The sequence below is a fragment of the Oncorhynchus keta genome, chromosome 27 (genome assembly GCF_023373465.1).
Source record: "Oncorhynchus keta strain PuntledgeMale-10-30-2019 chromosome 27, Oket_V2, whole genome shotgun sequence".
Taxonomy (NCBI): Eukaryota; Metazoa; Chordata; class Actinopteri; order Salmoniformes; family Salmonidae; genus Oncorhynchus; species Oncorhynchus keta.
This window is the reverse complement of record NC_068447.1, coordinates 47,777,803-47,792,222: the sequence shown is the minus strand read 5'-3', so window position 1 is coordinate 47,792,222 and position 14,420 is coordinate 47,777,803. Positions and strand designations below refer to the sequence as shown.

General features: G+C 43.3%; 1 pseudogene; it reads right to left on the bottom strand.

Moving 5' to 3' along the window:
- LOC118360223 (DENN domain-containing protein 2D-like) overlaps positions 1 to 13,399 on the bottom strand; it is a 46,424-nt pseudogene extending 33,025 nt beyond the window's left edge.
- Between the last annotated feature and the right edge of the window lie 1,021 nt (positions 13,400 to 14,420).

Sequence of the window (14,420 nt, the reverse complement as noted above, 5' to 3'; positions counted from 1 at the left end):
GGAGTTGTGGAATTGTTCGGTTAGATTACTCATTGGTTATTACTGCATTGTCGGAACTAGAAGCACAAGCATCTCGCTACACTTGCATTAACATCTGCTAACCATGTGTGTGACAAATAAAATTTGATTTGAGCGGAACCGCCGAGTGCTGAAGCAAGTAAAAATAGTCTGTCCTCGGTTGCAAAACACTCAAGCAACGTCAGCATAAGAACTGTTCGTTGGGAGCTTCATGAAATGGGTTTCCATGGCCGAGCAGCCACACACAAGCTTAAGATCACCTTGCGCAATGCCAAGCGTCAGCTGGGGTGGTGTAAAAGCTTGCTGCCTTAAACTCTGGAGCAGTGGAAACGCATTCTCTGGAATGATTTTATTTAACCGACTTGCCTCGTTAAATAAAAGGTTAAGAACAAATTCTTATTTACAATGACGGCCTACCCCAGCCGAACCCGGATGACACCGGCCGCCCTATGGGACTTCCAATCATGGTCGGATGTGAAACAGCCTGGATTCGAACCAGGGACTGTAGTGATGCCTCTTGCACGAAGATGCAGTGCCTTAGACTGCTGCGCAACTCGGGAACCCCCGATATGATGAATCATGCTTCACAATGTCAGTCCAATGGATAAATATGGGTTTGGTGGATGCTAGGAGAAAGCTACCCGCCCGACTGCATGGTGCCAACTAAAGTTTGGAGTATGAATAATGATCTGGGGCTGTTTTCATGGTTCAGGCTAGGCGCTTAGTTCCAGTGCTACATCATACAATGACATTCTAGAAGATTCTGTGCTTCCAACTTTGTGGCAACGGTTTGGAGAAGGCCCTTTCCTGTTTCAGAATGACAATGCCCCCATGCACAAAGCGAGGTCCATACAGAAATTGTTTGTCGAACGGTGTGAAAGAACTTGACTGGCCTGCACAGAGCCCTGACTTCAACCCCATCGACACCTTTGGGATGAATTGGAACACCCACCGTGACAGGCCTAATCGCCCAACATCAGTGAATGATGTTCGACAAGCAGGTGTCTCCATACCTTTGGTCGTATTTCATCTCCACTTCCTATCATCAAAAGAATCAACAGCGTGACTCCACGTTTACTTCAATATGATAGTTATTATATCAATATTTGCGCATAAAGGCGTTTTCACTGCCATTTCTAGCAATTTAACCAACAAAGATTCCACCATGTTGAAGAAATTGTCTGCATTTGTAAAATTGTAGCGAATCGTCCCGTTTCCTGGTATGACTTTACTCATGTAAAAACGGTGGATGGAACGAGGTCGTAGGAAATAAAGACTTTCAGAAAACCTAGTGTCAAAATGTAAATGTGGTTGAAGCGTTTCCATTACCCATTTAGGTAAATTGCGCATTAATACACTGAAGACAGGACTGCATGCCCTCCCACCTATATATCAGGTAGCCCTCAAAAGCCTTCATGGATAAAATGTTAGTCAATTCTAACATTTGACATTCTAATTCCCACGTGCCAACATATCGCCACGGGCTGTGCCATTATGAAACTTGCACTCCTGTAGACCTGAAATAATTAGATGGTGAAACTTGCTTCCAACCAATCACACAAGCAAAGTAATTCCGCCATTGTTAAATATCAGGACAAGGATCCTGCAAATAATCATTTTTATAGTTGAAATACATTTAGCAGGCAGACATTTCGAATTAGTTCTACATGTGGGTGGAGTGGCGATTCATAGTTACGTTGACATCACCATCCCCGTGTACAGTAAATTATTAGTTCAATAAAGATTCAATAAAGTTTAAGTTTTAAAAAACGTTTTCATTTTTGTCGCAAAGACAAGTTAGACAAGATAAATCGACCCGTCTAACGGATATACAATTGTTGTCGATCTTAAGAAAATGTCTCATCTGCTGTTTCCATTACACAAGTCGCAAATATTTTTGTTTGGTGCGACGTTGCTTTTGTCGAATAAACTGGTCAATGGAAACCTGCCTGCTGTTGGCACCGTCGGAACGCGAGTAGTGACTTGATTGAAGCCACTTTTTCAGTAAATGTACACTTACATTTTTACAAACCTTGTCATACAATCAGTCATTCATTCTCAATGCGAACATGTTTAACTTCTTAGGCTATAAATTCATGTCATCTACTCACTCCATCTCTGCTTGAAGTTGTTTAATCCATGTCTTTTTCGAATCCTTCTCGATACCTCTCCACTCATAGCTCTCACAGGTATCAACGTTGAGCGTCTTATCTCCCTGGACTGCTTGTCGTTTCTCAAATTAATATGTATCAACCACATTCATCATGGCAGCACAAAGGAGAATAGTCGCACAAGTAACTCAATGTTCACGGGTTGGCTTCTCTGGGAATTGGAGAGATGAACGCACCAAACTGTACAGTGCGCGGAGCCTATGGTTCGATCAATTGTCAGTGTCTCACGTGGATGTGCTTCATCCAATACAATTACGCTACCAATGCATAACTATTCCTTTGAGAACTATAATTACAGCTAATTTCATCTGAGTTAAGATGACAATCAAATAAAATTGCCATAGGATAGGCGACAAACATATCAGGCAAACATATTTCATCCCTAATAAATCGTTTAAAACATTTGAGATAATCCTTTTTTGTTTTCAGTGCAGTTATGTAGGACAGCTCATAATTATTAATTAGCCTTTACAATACTGACCAAATAAACGCAACATGTAAAGTGACAGATCCCAGAAATGTTCCATATGCACAAAAAATCATATTTCTTTCAGATTTGGTGCACAAATGTGCTTACATCCATGTTGGTGAGCATTTCCACTTTGCCAAGATTATCCATCCACTTGACAGGTGTGGCATGTCAAGAAGCTGATTTAAACAGCGTGAGCATAACACAAGTCCACTCGAAAATGTGCAGTTTTGTCACACAATTACAATGCCATGTTTCAAGTTGATGAGAATGCAATTGGCAGGAATGTCGGAATGTCCACCAGAGCTGTTGGCAGAGAATTTGTTCCTTTCTATGTCCTTGGAGACCAATGTCGTTTTAAGAGAATTTGGCAGTACATCCAACCAGCCTCACAACCTCAGACCACGTGTAAGCGTTGTATGGGAGAGCGGTTTGCTGATGTCAATGTTGTGAACAGAGTGGCCCATGGTGACAGTGGGGTTATAAACTCAGCAAAATAAGAAACGCCCCTTTTTCAGGACCCTGTCTTTAAAAAGGTAATTTGTAAAAATCCAAATAACTTCACAGATCTTAATTGTAAAGGGTTCAAACACTGTTTCCCATGCTTGTTCAATGAACCATAAAAAAATAATGAACATGCTCCGGTGTTATGGCCGTTAAGACCACCTTGAGCTAGCCACGAGCTAGGCCCGTATTCCAGCTAATTCTAGGGCTACAATACCTCTTTTGCCAATTGGCCTGGACTCTTTATTGTCCATACGGAGCCCCGCCGATCCATCATGACTGGTCTGCCGACGTGGTCGCCTAATGTGGTCACAGCGGGCTTTTCTGTTGCGATGCCTGCTGTAGACCCATCTTCTTGCCCTGGCCTGCTAGCTTTCTAAGCGCCGTGTCTCCCACTCACCTAGCGTAATACTGACTACTGAACGGCTCACTGACTCACCTATTGCTATTCTTTGGACCCTATGATCAGCCGGCTACACAGCTGATGGCCCCTGGACTGTTTCAATAACACGGTACCTCATTTTGTTTATCTGTCACCCCCAGCCCTGAACTCAGGTCCTCTATGTACCTAACTGGCCCGCTCTGCCCATTCATCGCCATTTACCCGTTGTCTTAGCTCTCCTGATCAACACCTGTGACTGCTTTATGCCTCACTCACTAATATGCCGTGTCTACTGCTATTTCAGCTAGTCCATATTCCCTCAGATTTTATCCTGACCAACCTGCCCTCTAAATACACCTTTGCTGTCTTCAACCAGGATCTCAGCGATCACTGCCTCATTGCTTGCGTCCGTAATAGGTCCGCTGTGAAACAACCACCCCTCATCACTGTCAAACGCTCCGTAAAACACTTCAGCGAGCAGGCCTTTCTAATCGACCAGGCCCGGGTATCCTGGAAGGATATTGACCTCATCTCGTCAGTAGAGGATGCCTGGTTATTCTTTAAAAGTGTTTTCCTCAACCTCTTAAATAAGCATGCCTCATTCAAAACATGTAGAACTAAGAACAGATATAGCCCTCGCTTCACTCCAGACTTGACTGCCCTTGATCAGCACAAAACATCCTGCGGCGTTTTGCATTAGCATCGAATAGCCCCCACAATATGCAACTTTTCAGGGAGGTTAGGAACCAATATACACAGGCAGTTAGAAAAGCAAAGGCTAGCTTCTTCAAACAGAAATTTACATCCTGTAGCACTAACTCCAAAGAGTTCTGGGACACTAAAGTCCATGGAGAGTAAGAGCACCTCCTCCCAGCTGCCCACTGCACTGAAGCTAGGAAACACTGTCACCACTGATAAATCCATGATAATCGAGAATTTCAAGAAGCATTTTTCTACGGCTGACCTTGCTTTCCACCTAGCTACCCCTACCCCGGCCAACAGCTCTGCACCCCCCGCAAGCAACTTGCCCAAGCCCCCCTGCTTCTCCATCACCCAAATCCAGATAGCTGATGTTCTGAAAGAGCTGCAAAATGTGGACCCCTACAAATCAGCTGGTCTAGACAATCTGGACCTTCTCTTTCTAAAATTATCCTCCAATTGTTGCAACCCCTATTACTAGCCTGTGCAACCTCTTTCGTATCGTCTGAGATCCCCGAAGATTGGAAAGCTGCCGTGGTCATCCCCCTCTTCAAAGGGGGAGACACTCTATACCCAAACTGTTACAGGACCTATATCCATACTGCCCTGCCTTTCTAAAGCCTTTGAAAGCCAAGTTAATAAACGGATCACTGACCATTTGGAATCCCATCGTACCTTCTCCGCTATACAATCTGGTTTCAGAGCTGGTCATGGATGGACCTCAGCCCCGCCCAAGGTACTAAACGGTATCCTAACCGCCATCAATAAAAGACAGTACTGTGCAGCCGTATTCATCGACCTGGCCAAGGCTTTTGACTCTGTCAATCACCACATTCTTATCGGCAGACTCAACAGCCAGTCTTGGTTTCTCAAATGGCTGCCTCGCCTGGTTCACCAACTACTTCTCAGAGTTCAGTGTGTCAACTCAGAGGGCCTGTTGTCCGGACCTCTGGGGTGTCCGGACCTCTGGGGTGCCACAGGGTTCAATTCTCAGGCTGACTATTTTCTCTGTATATATCATTGATGTCGCTCTTGCTGCTGGTGATTCTCTGATCCACCTCTACGCAGACGACACCATTCTGTATACTTCTGACCCTTCTTTGGACACTGTGTTAACAAACCTCCAGACGAGCTTCAATGCCATACAACACTCCGGTGTCCTCCAACTGCTCTTAAAATGCTAGTAAAACTAAATGCATGCTTTTCAACCGATCGCTGCCCACACCTGCCGGACTAGCATCACCACTCTGGATGGTTCTGACTTAGAATATGTGGACAACTATAAATACCTAGGTGTCTGGTTAGACTGTAAACTCTCCTTCCAGACTCACATTAAGCATCTCCAATCCAAAATTACATCTAGAATCGGCTTCTTATTTCACAACAAAGCCTCGTAAAACGGACTATCCTACCGATCCTTGACTTCGGCGATGTCATTTACAAAATATCCTCCAACACCTTACTCAGCAAATTGGATGTAGCCTCACAGTGCCACCACTGTGCCCTGTGAGCTCTCATTGGCTGGCCCTCGCTTCACATTTGTCGCCAAACTCACTGGCTCCAGGTCATCTATAAGTCTTTGCTAGGTAAAGCCCCGCCTTATCTCAGCTCACTGGTCACTAGCACGCACTCCAGCAGGTATATTTCACTGGTAATCCCCAAAGCCAACATCTCATTTGGCCGCCTTTCCTTCCAGTTCTCTGCTGCCAATGACTGGAACGAATTGCAAAAATCACTGAAGCTGGAGACCCATATCTCCCTCACTAACTTTAAGCATCAGCTGTCAGAGCAGCTTACTGATCACTGCACACAGCCCATCTGTAAATAGCCCACTCAACTTCCTCATTCCACCAATTATTTATTTTTGCTCTTCTGCACCCCAGTATCTACTTGCACATCCTCATCTGCACATCTATCACTCCAGTGTTAATGCTAAATTGTAATTATTTTGCCACTATGGCCTATTTATTGCCTTACCTCCCTACTCTTCTACATTTGCACACCGTGTATACATTTATCTATTGTGTTATTGACTGTATGTTTGTTTATCCCATGTGTAACTCTGTTTTTGTCGCACTGCTTTCCTTTATCTTGGCCAGCTCGCAGTTGTAAATGAGAACTTGTTCTCAACTGGCCTGGTTAAATAAAGGTGACATTTAAAATATATATATTTTAAAAGACTAACTGCTTACAGACGGTAGGAAATTAAGGTCACAGTTATTAAAACTGAGGACACTAAAGAGGCCTTTCTACTGACTCTAAAAAACACCAAAATAAAGCTGCCCAGGATCCCTGCTCATCTGCGGGAACGTGCCTTAGGCATGCTGCAAGGAGGCATTAGGACTGTAGATGTGACCAGGGCAATAAATTGCAATGTCCGTACTGTGAGACGCTTAAGACAGCGCTTCAGGGAGACAGGACGGACAGCTGACCGTCCTCGCAGTGGCAGACCACGTGTAACACCTGCACAGAATCTGTACAAACGAACATCACACCTGCGGGACATGTACAGGATGGCAACAACTGCTCGAGTTACACCAGGAATGCACAATCCCTCCATCAGTGCTCAGACTGTCCGCAATAGGCTGGGAGAGGCTGGACTGAGGGCTTGTAGGCCTGTTGTAAGGCAGGTCCTCACCAGACATCCCCGGCAACAACGTCGCCTATGGGCACAAATCCACCGTCGCTGGACCAGACAGGACTGGTAAAAAAGTGCTCTTCACTGACGAGTCACGGTTTTGTATCACCAGCGGTGATGGTCGGAATCGCGTTTATAGTCGAAGGACTGAGCCTTACACCGAGGCCTGTACTCTGGAGTGGGATAAACTTGGAGGTGGAGGGTCCGTCATGGTCCGGGGCGGTGTGTCACAGCATCATCGGACTGAGCTTGTTGCCATTGCAGGCAATTTTAACGCTGTGCGTTACAGGGAAGACATCCTTCTCCCTCATGTAATACCCATCCTGCAGTCTCATCCTGACATGACTTTTTAGCATGACAATGCCACCAGCCATACTGCTTACTGATACTGATCTGTGGCGTGATTTCCTGCAAACAGGATTATCAGTGTTCTGCCATGGCCAGTGAAGAGCCCGAATCCCAATTCCATTGAGCACGTCTGGGACCTGTTGGTCGGAGGCTGAGGGCTAAGGCCATTCCCACCAGAAATGTCTAGGAATTTGCAGGTGCCAGAGTGGGGTAACATCTCACAGCAAGAACTGGCAAATCAGGTGTAGTCCATGAGGAGGAGATGCACTGCAGTATTTAATGCAGCTGGTGGCCACAACAGATACTGACTTACTTTTAATTTTGACCCCCTTTGTTCAGGGACACATTATTCAACTTTTGTTAGTCACATGTCTGTGGAACTTGTTGAGTTTGTTTTAGTTTAATCTTTTTATGTTCATACATATATTTACACATGTTAAGTTTGCTGAAAATTAACGCAGTTGACAGTGAGGATGTTTCTTTTTTTGCTGAGTTTAGTATGGGCAGCCATAAACCACGGACAATGAACACAATTACATTCTATCAATGGCAGTTTTGAATTCACAGGTTATGTGACGAGATCTTGAGGCCCATTGCTCTGCCATTCATCCCCCGCCATTGCCTCATGTTTTAGCAAGATGATGCACTGTCCCATGTTGCAAGGACCTGTACACAATTCCTGGAAGCTGACAATGTCCCAGTTGTTCCATGGCCTGCATACTCAGACATGTCACCCATTGAGCATGTTTGGGATGGTCTGGATTGAGGGGTACGACAGCGTGTTCCAGTTCCCACCAATATCCAAGGACTTTGCACAGCCATTGGAGAGGAGTGGGCCACCATTTCACCATTCCACTGAAGTCGGTTCCTCTCCTTGTTTGGGTCGGCGTTCGGCGTCACCGGTCTTCTAGCCATCGTCGATCCACTTAATTTTCCATTTGTTTTGTCTTGTTTTGTTTTCCTACACACCTGGTTTTCATTCCCTCATTACGTGTTGTGTATTTAACCCTCTGTTCCCCCCATGTCTTTGTGTGGTACTGTTTGTTTTAAGTGCTTGTGCACATGTTTACTGGTGCGCATCGGGTTTTGTGCACATGTTTACTGGTGCGCATCGGGTTTTGTACCCATGTTGGTTATTTCTTTATGCTGTTGGTTTTGCAATTAAACTGCTCCGGCTATTACCTAGTTCTGCTCTCCTGCGTCTGACTTAGCTGCCACCAGTTACGCACCCCTTATAATAACAATCAACAGCCAACTCTATGCAAAGGAGATCTCGCACTGCATGAGGCAAATAGTGGTCACACCACATACTGACTTGTTTTCTAATCTACGCCCCTATTTTTAAGGTATCTGTGACCAACAGATGCATATCTGTATTTCCAGTCGTTTGAAATCCATAGATTAGGGCCTAATTAATTTCAATTGACAGATTTCTTTGTGCTGCGTTACAGTTCATATAATCTTTGAAATTGTTGAGTTGTTTTTGTTCAGTAAATGTACGAGTTTACTAAGCTCATGTTACCAACTAGCATTATCAATTGCCACTAACAGTTCCATAATGATGGTTTTCACCATTAAATGCTATCCTATATGCTTTTGTCCTATAGACTTATTCTATACACACATTTGGCACAGATCAGTGATTTGACATTAATCATCATACAGTGCATTCGTAAAGTTCAGACCCCTTGACCTTTTCCACAGCTTGTTACAGTACAGCCTTATTCTAAGATGGATTTTTTTTAAATTGTTGTTGCAAATTTCAAATATTTTCTTTAAATATTGCATTTACAAAGGTATTCAGACCCTTTTACTCAGTACTTTGAAGCACCTTTGGCAGTGATTACAGCATCGAGTCTTCTTGGGTATGATGCTACAAGCTTGGCACACCTGTATTTGGGGAGTTTCTCCCATTCTTCACTGCAGATCCCCACAAATTCTGTTAGGTTGGATGGGGAGCGTTTTTCAGGTCTCTCCAGAGATGTTAGTTCGGGTTCAAGTCGGGTTCTGGCTGGACCACTCAAGGACATTCAGAGACTAGTCCGGAAGCCACTCCTGCCTTTTCTTGGCTGTGTGCTTAGGGTCGTTGTCCTGTTGGAAGATGAATCTTCATCCCAGTATGAGGTCCTGAGCACTCTGGAGCTGGTTTTCATCAAGATCTTTCTGTACTTTTCCCTGTTAATATTTTCCTCGATCCTGGCTAGTCTCCCAGTCCCTGCCGCTGAAAAAGATCCCCACAGGATGATGCTGCCACCGCCATGCTTCACCGTAGGGATGGTTCCAGGTTTCCTCCAGACATGACGATTGGCATTCAGGCCAAAGAGTTCAATCAAAGTTTCATCAGACCAGAAGATCTTGTTTCTCATGGTCTGAGAGTCCTTTAGGTGCCTTTTGGCAAAGTCCAAGTGTGCTGTCATGTTCCTTTTACTGAGGAGTGGCTTCTGTTTGGCCACTCTACCATAAGGGGCTGATTGGTTGAGTGCTGCAGAGATAGTTGTCCTTCTGGAAGTTTCTCCCATCTCCACAGATGAGCTCTGTCAGAGTGACCATCGGGTTCTTGGTTACCTTCCTGACCAAGGCCCTTCTCCCTCGTTTGCTAAATTTGACCGGGCTGATAGCTCTATGAAGAGTGGTGGTGGTTCCAAACTTCTTCCATTTAAGAATGATTGCGGCAACTAGGCATGCCTGATATATCGGTGAACATATCGTAATCGGCCGATATTAGCTAAAAATGCCACAATCGGTATTGGCCCGATGTCTAGTTTATCACCGATGTCAAAGCTGACGTACATGACGTAATGTTGCTCTACACGTGCAACACAGCATTCCTAACCTAGCCCACAATGTCTGCTGTGTTGATCGAGCAGTCAACGAGTCGAACAGTCATTTGAAAGTAAGAATTTCAGCGAGACAGGTCCAAGGCAAAATCCATTAACACCAAGATAATGGAATTCATTGCCCTTGACAATCAACCGTTCTCTGTCGTGGATGATGTTGGCTTTCGCGACTGGTCGAGAACTGGTACACACTACCAAGTGCGCTATTTTTCTGATGTTGCCCTACCGGAGTTACACAGTAATAGCGCCACTGCTATTAGCTTCACAACATACTTTGGAATGCCGTTTCGGTCTTTGCGTGTCTCAAAAGAACCATCAAATGACAATAACACTATTTGACACGTCAAATAACAGTTCTATTACAGAATGTGTGTTCTGAATATGCATGTGTTAGCCAAGCGCCACCACTACTATCAGTAGCACTGTCAAAGCTGTACAAAAAAAAGTCTGCAAACACTGGCCACGAACAATGTGTTTACAATACTGCGTTGGTAATAAAGCATTATTTGTTTGACTGCAACTTCTGGGGTAGCAAGCTAGCTAGCTAGGTACTCAGCTAAAGCACCAATACAACCAGCCTGAAAACAATTTTCCCAACGTTATCAGCCTCAAACGTCCACGCAGTATTGTTTTTCCTCAGGAATAGTGTTCAATTCAGTTTCAGAGTCCCTCATTAAGAGCTACGATGCTAATGTTCTCTAGGTGTCACTGAGTAGACTGATACGCCATGTCATTGATCCACAATCCATAGATAAGGCTATGCAGTGAAATAAGGATGTCCCCAATGCAATTCTAAAGTCTAATACATCCAGTGTGATTTCAACAGATTTTTTGTCAAATTAACAAATCATTGTCTTTTGTTCATTTTATGTAACAACATTCCAACCTCGTTTAGCATGATCTATTAAATGATGACAAGTTTACTATTTGCATCACTGTCAATTACATACTATCCACTATTGTGGCTAGCTAAAAAATAGATGGGTCCGACCACCATTAATCAAATAAGAAATGTCTTATAAATTAGGGTTATTTTATGATACCTAGTTATATAGCTAGCTAACTATAGCTACTGAAACAGATTGTCATTTTGCTATGTTTTTGGGGAAGAACACTGTTTGCATCCATGAGATGACCAGCACTGTAGGTGCGCGAGACAACTTTACCAGCATCATAGCAGACGTATCGATGAATCATTGTGACATATGAGTGATAGTGTAATCAATGTGTAAGAACTATGTAAAAGATGTTTGAATGCATTAAATTATTGTGCAGTCATATTCAGGTCCTGATTGGTCAAGCTTATTTGGGTCTTTGCGTGTCAAAAAATACACACGTCAAATAACACTATTTGACATGTATTTTTTGACACGAAAAGACCCAAATAGCGTTCCATAGAAATCCTGGTTGAGAATAAAACGACTGAACAACAAAACAGCACAAAGTAAGTGAAAGAAATAGGTTTTGATTATGTTTTGCTGGTAATGGGGATATGCGTAAATGCCAACAAATATATTTTTGGTTGGTGTGAACTTTATTTAACCAGGCAAGTCAGATTAAGAACAAATTCTTATTTACAATGACGGCCTTCCCTGTCAAAAAGTCGGACGACTCAGGGCCAATTGTGTGCCGCCCTATGGACTCCCGTTTATGGCCGGATGTGCATGGATGCATGCATGGCAGCATGGATTCGACCCAGGGACTGTAGTGACGCTTCATGCACTGAGATGCAGTGCCTTAATCCGCTGTGTGTGTGTGTTAACTATTTAACTGTACTAAAATGCTTAAGTCCGCCAAAATTTTAAATACTGGGTATCGGGATCGTTTTATTTGGCATGGAAAATATAAGGTATTGGCCAAAAAAATGTCATTGTTGATTCACTAGAGGCAACTGTGTTCTTGGGGACCTTCAATGCTGCAGACATTTTTTGGTACCCTTCCCCAGATTTGTGCTTCGACACAATCATGTCTTGGAGCTTTATGGAAAATTCTTTAGACCTAATGGCTCGGTTTTTGCTCTGACATGCACTGTCAACTATGGGACCTAATATAGACAGGTGTGTGCCTTTCCAAATAATGTTCAATCAATTGAATTTACCACAGGTGGACTCCAATCAAGTAATAGGAACATCTCAAGGATGATAAATGGAAACAGGACACACCTGTGCTCAATTTCGAGTCTCAAAGCAAAGGGTCTGAATACTATTGACTACTGTCGTACCCCATTTTTTTTGCACATTTTATGAACTGTTTTTCTCTTTGTCATTATGGGGTATTGTGTGTGTGTGTGTGTGTGTGTGTGTGTAGATGAGAAACAAAACAAATATTTTATCAATTTTAGAATAAGGCTGGTAACAATGTGGAAAGTCAAGGGTTCTGAATACTTTCTGACTGCACTGTAAAGTGATGCATCGTGGCATTCATGAGGTTGAGCGATGAATAGTTTGGTTTGTTTACCCTTTAACCAGTCTGCCACCAGCCTCAGCTGGACCAGAGCGGTGGGTCCTCCTGAGGCACCTGTCACAAGAGCATCAACCTCCTCCCTCTCCTCTGGAATGCTTTGAAGATTTTTTCAATTCATGCTTTACTTGCATGGTCGTTATACAACTATTCAGGTTCAGACAGAAGGGGAGAGGGAGATCGTTGATGTTTAGATGAGAGCCACTCACACTTGAGGCCTCACGCACCAACGAGTAGGACTGCACCCCCCCCCCCCCCCCCCAAACCTAAATCCAGCCTCCTTCGCCATCTGTTTACCTTCGCTTGAGATTAAGCATCAAGATTACACCTTACTTCTGTATGTGAACTGAAGGAAGGTTTAATCAACATTTTAGAAAATGGGCAGCAATAATGACGATATGTATCAGTTTGGCTAGGAGAATAACAATTTGGGTGTCTATGGCACTAGGTCAAGACCGATGTATTTCTTCTGAGTCAATTCCAAATGAATGACCTCATTCATTTGTTAATCCCAAATAATAAGGGGTGACGGTGAAGCTCACACTGGGATCGACAAGAGGAAAAGCTCCAGTTTCTCTGCTTCTCCCGCCATCCTAGCTCTATTTGTCTGGAAGAGATGTGGATAAGTAGTTGAGAATTTCTTTTTTTAAAGAAATACAATTAATTGGAAGCCGTGACATGTCAACATCTGACCTTCAACTACTTTTGAAGATTATTTACAGTCATCACTTCTGTTAAGATATTTTCATTACCTGTGAGCGTAGTGTCCATCTTGTTCAGTAGTGTGGTTTGAATCTCATAACCCAGTAGTGAGGCTCATATTTCAGACTCCCTCACAATGTATTGTCTCTCCTTCAAGCTATCAGTTATTGTTTGCTCTTATGTAGACTTTGAAACTCTATATTTAAACTGTGGGCACACCCTTTTGGTTTGCCTAACAATATGATGTGCTTGGAGTCATGCGTCATAAACAGAAATCCAAAGCAGACATCTGTGTTGTTTACAGGATATGATACCAAGCAGAGTTTAAAAGTTAACTTGAAAGTGCCAGGACTAAACTTAATCTTAGTCCCGGAAATCGGCCCTAAATGTCCTAACAGGTTCACCTTTCGACCTCAAGCACCAAATTCAGTCTTGTGAAGGCCCTCCCTGTGTCACTACTACTTGATATCAATTTTACATTGTGGCTGTGGAATCTAGTGGAAACTGTTTATCATCCTCACACAGGCTTGAAAATCACCTCACCAAATCCTGATTTGTCCAAATAATCAACGACAAACCCCAAACCAGGAACTACTGCTGCTCATAATCACATCATTTTATATGTGAGTCTTGACAGATTCTGGTTTCACCTGTCCATGAGAATCTGTCCACGGGAGATTAGGTCAATTCCAACGCAATTTGTTTCTGGAATGGATTTCAGTATTCGAATTGAAACATATTAAGTTAATGAGGGTTTTTCCAGTTGTAATACCATTTTCTACTGAACAATTCAAAGGAATGTACTTCAGTCAAACAAATCAACATTAAGCTTGTACACAGCAAATTGACCAGTGTTGATTGATTTCAGGAGACAGAGTGAAATGAACACTCAGTGGTGTAAAATAACTCCCAATGTTGGTGTTAACTTCTACTGGATTGGTGTCCCGAAATTGGGTTAGTTATTGCTCAATATGTGATAATGTGACTAGAATGACATTGTTAACAACAGCCAACTTCCCGGGACATAGACATGTCTTATGTGGGCAGAAAGCTTAAATGATTGTTAATCTAACTGCAGTGTCCAATTTACAGTAGCTATTACAGCGAACAAATTCCATGCTATTGTTTGAGGATAGTGTTCTGTTGTGCACTATCACGGCAACTGGTTGTAGCATAGTTTTGTTTGATAAAA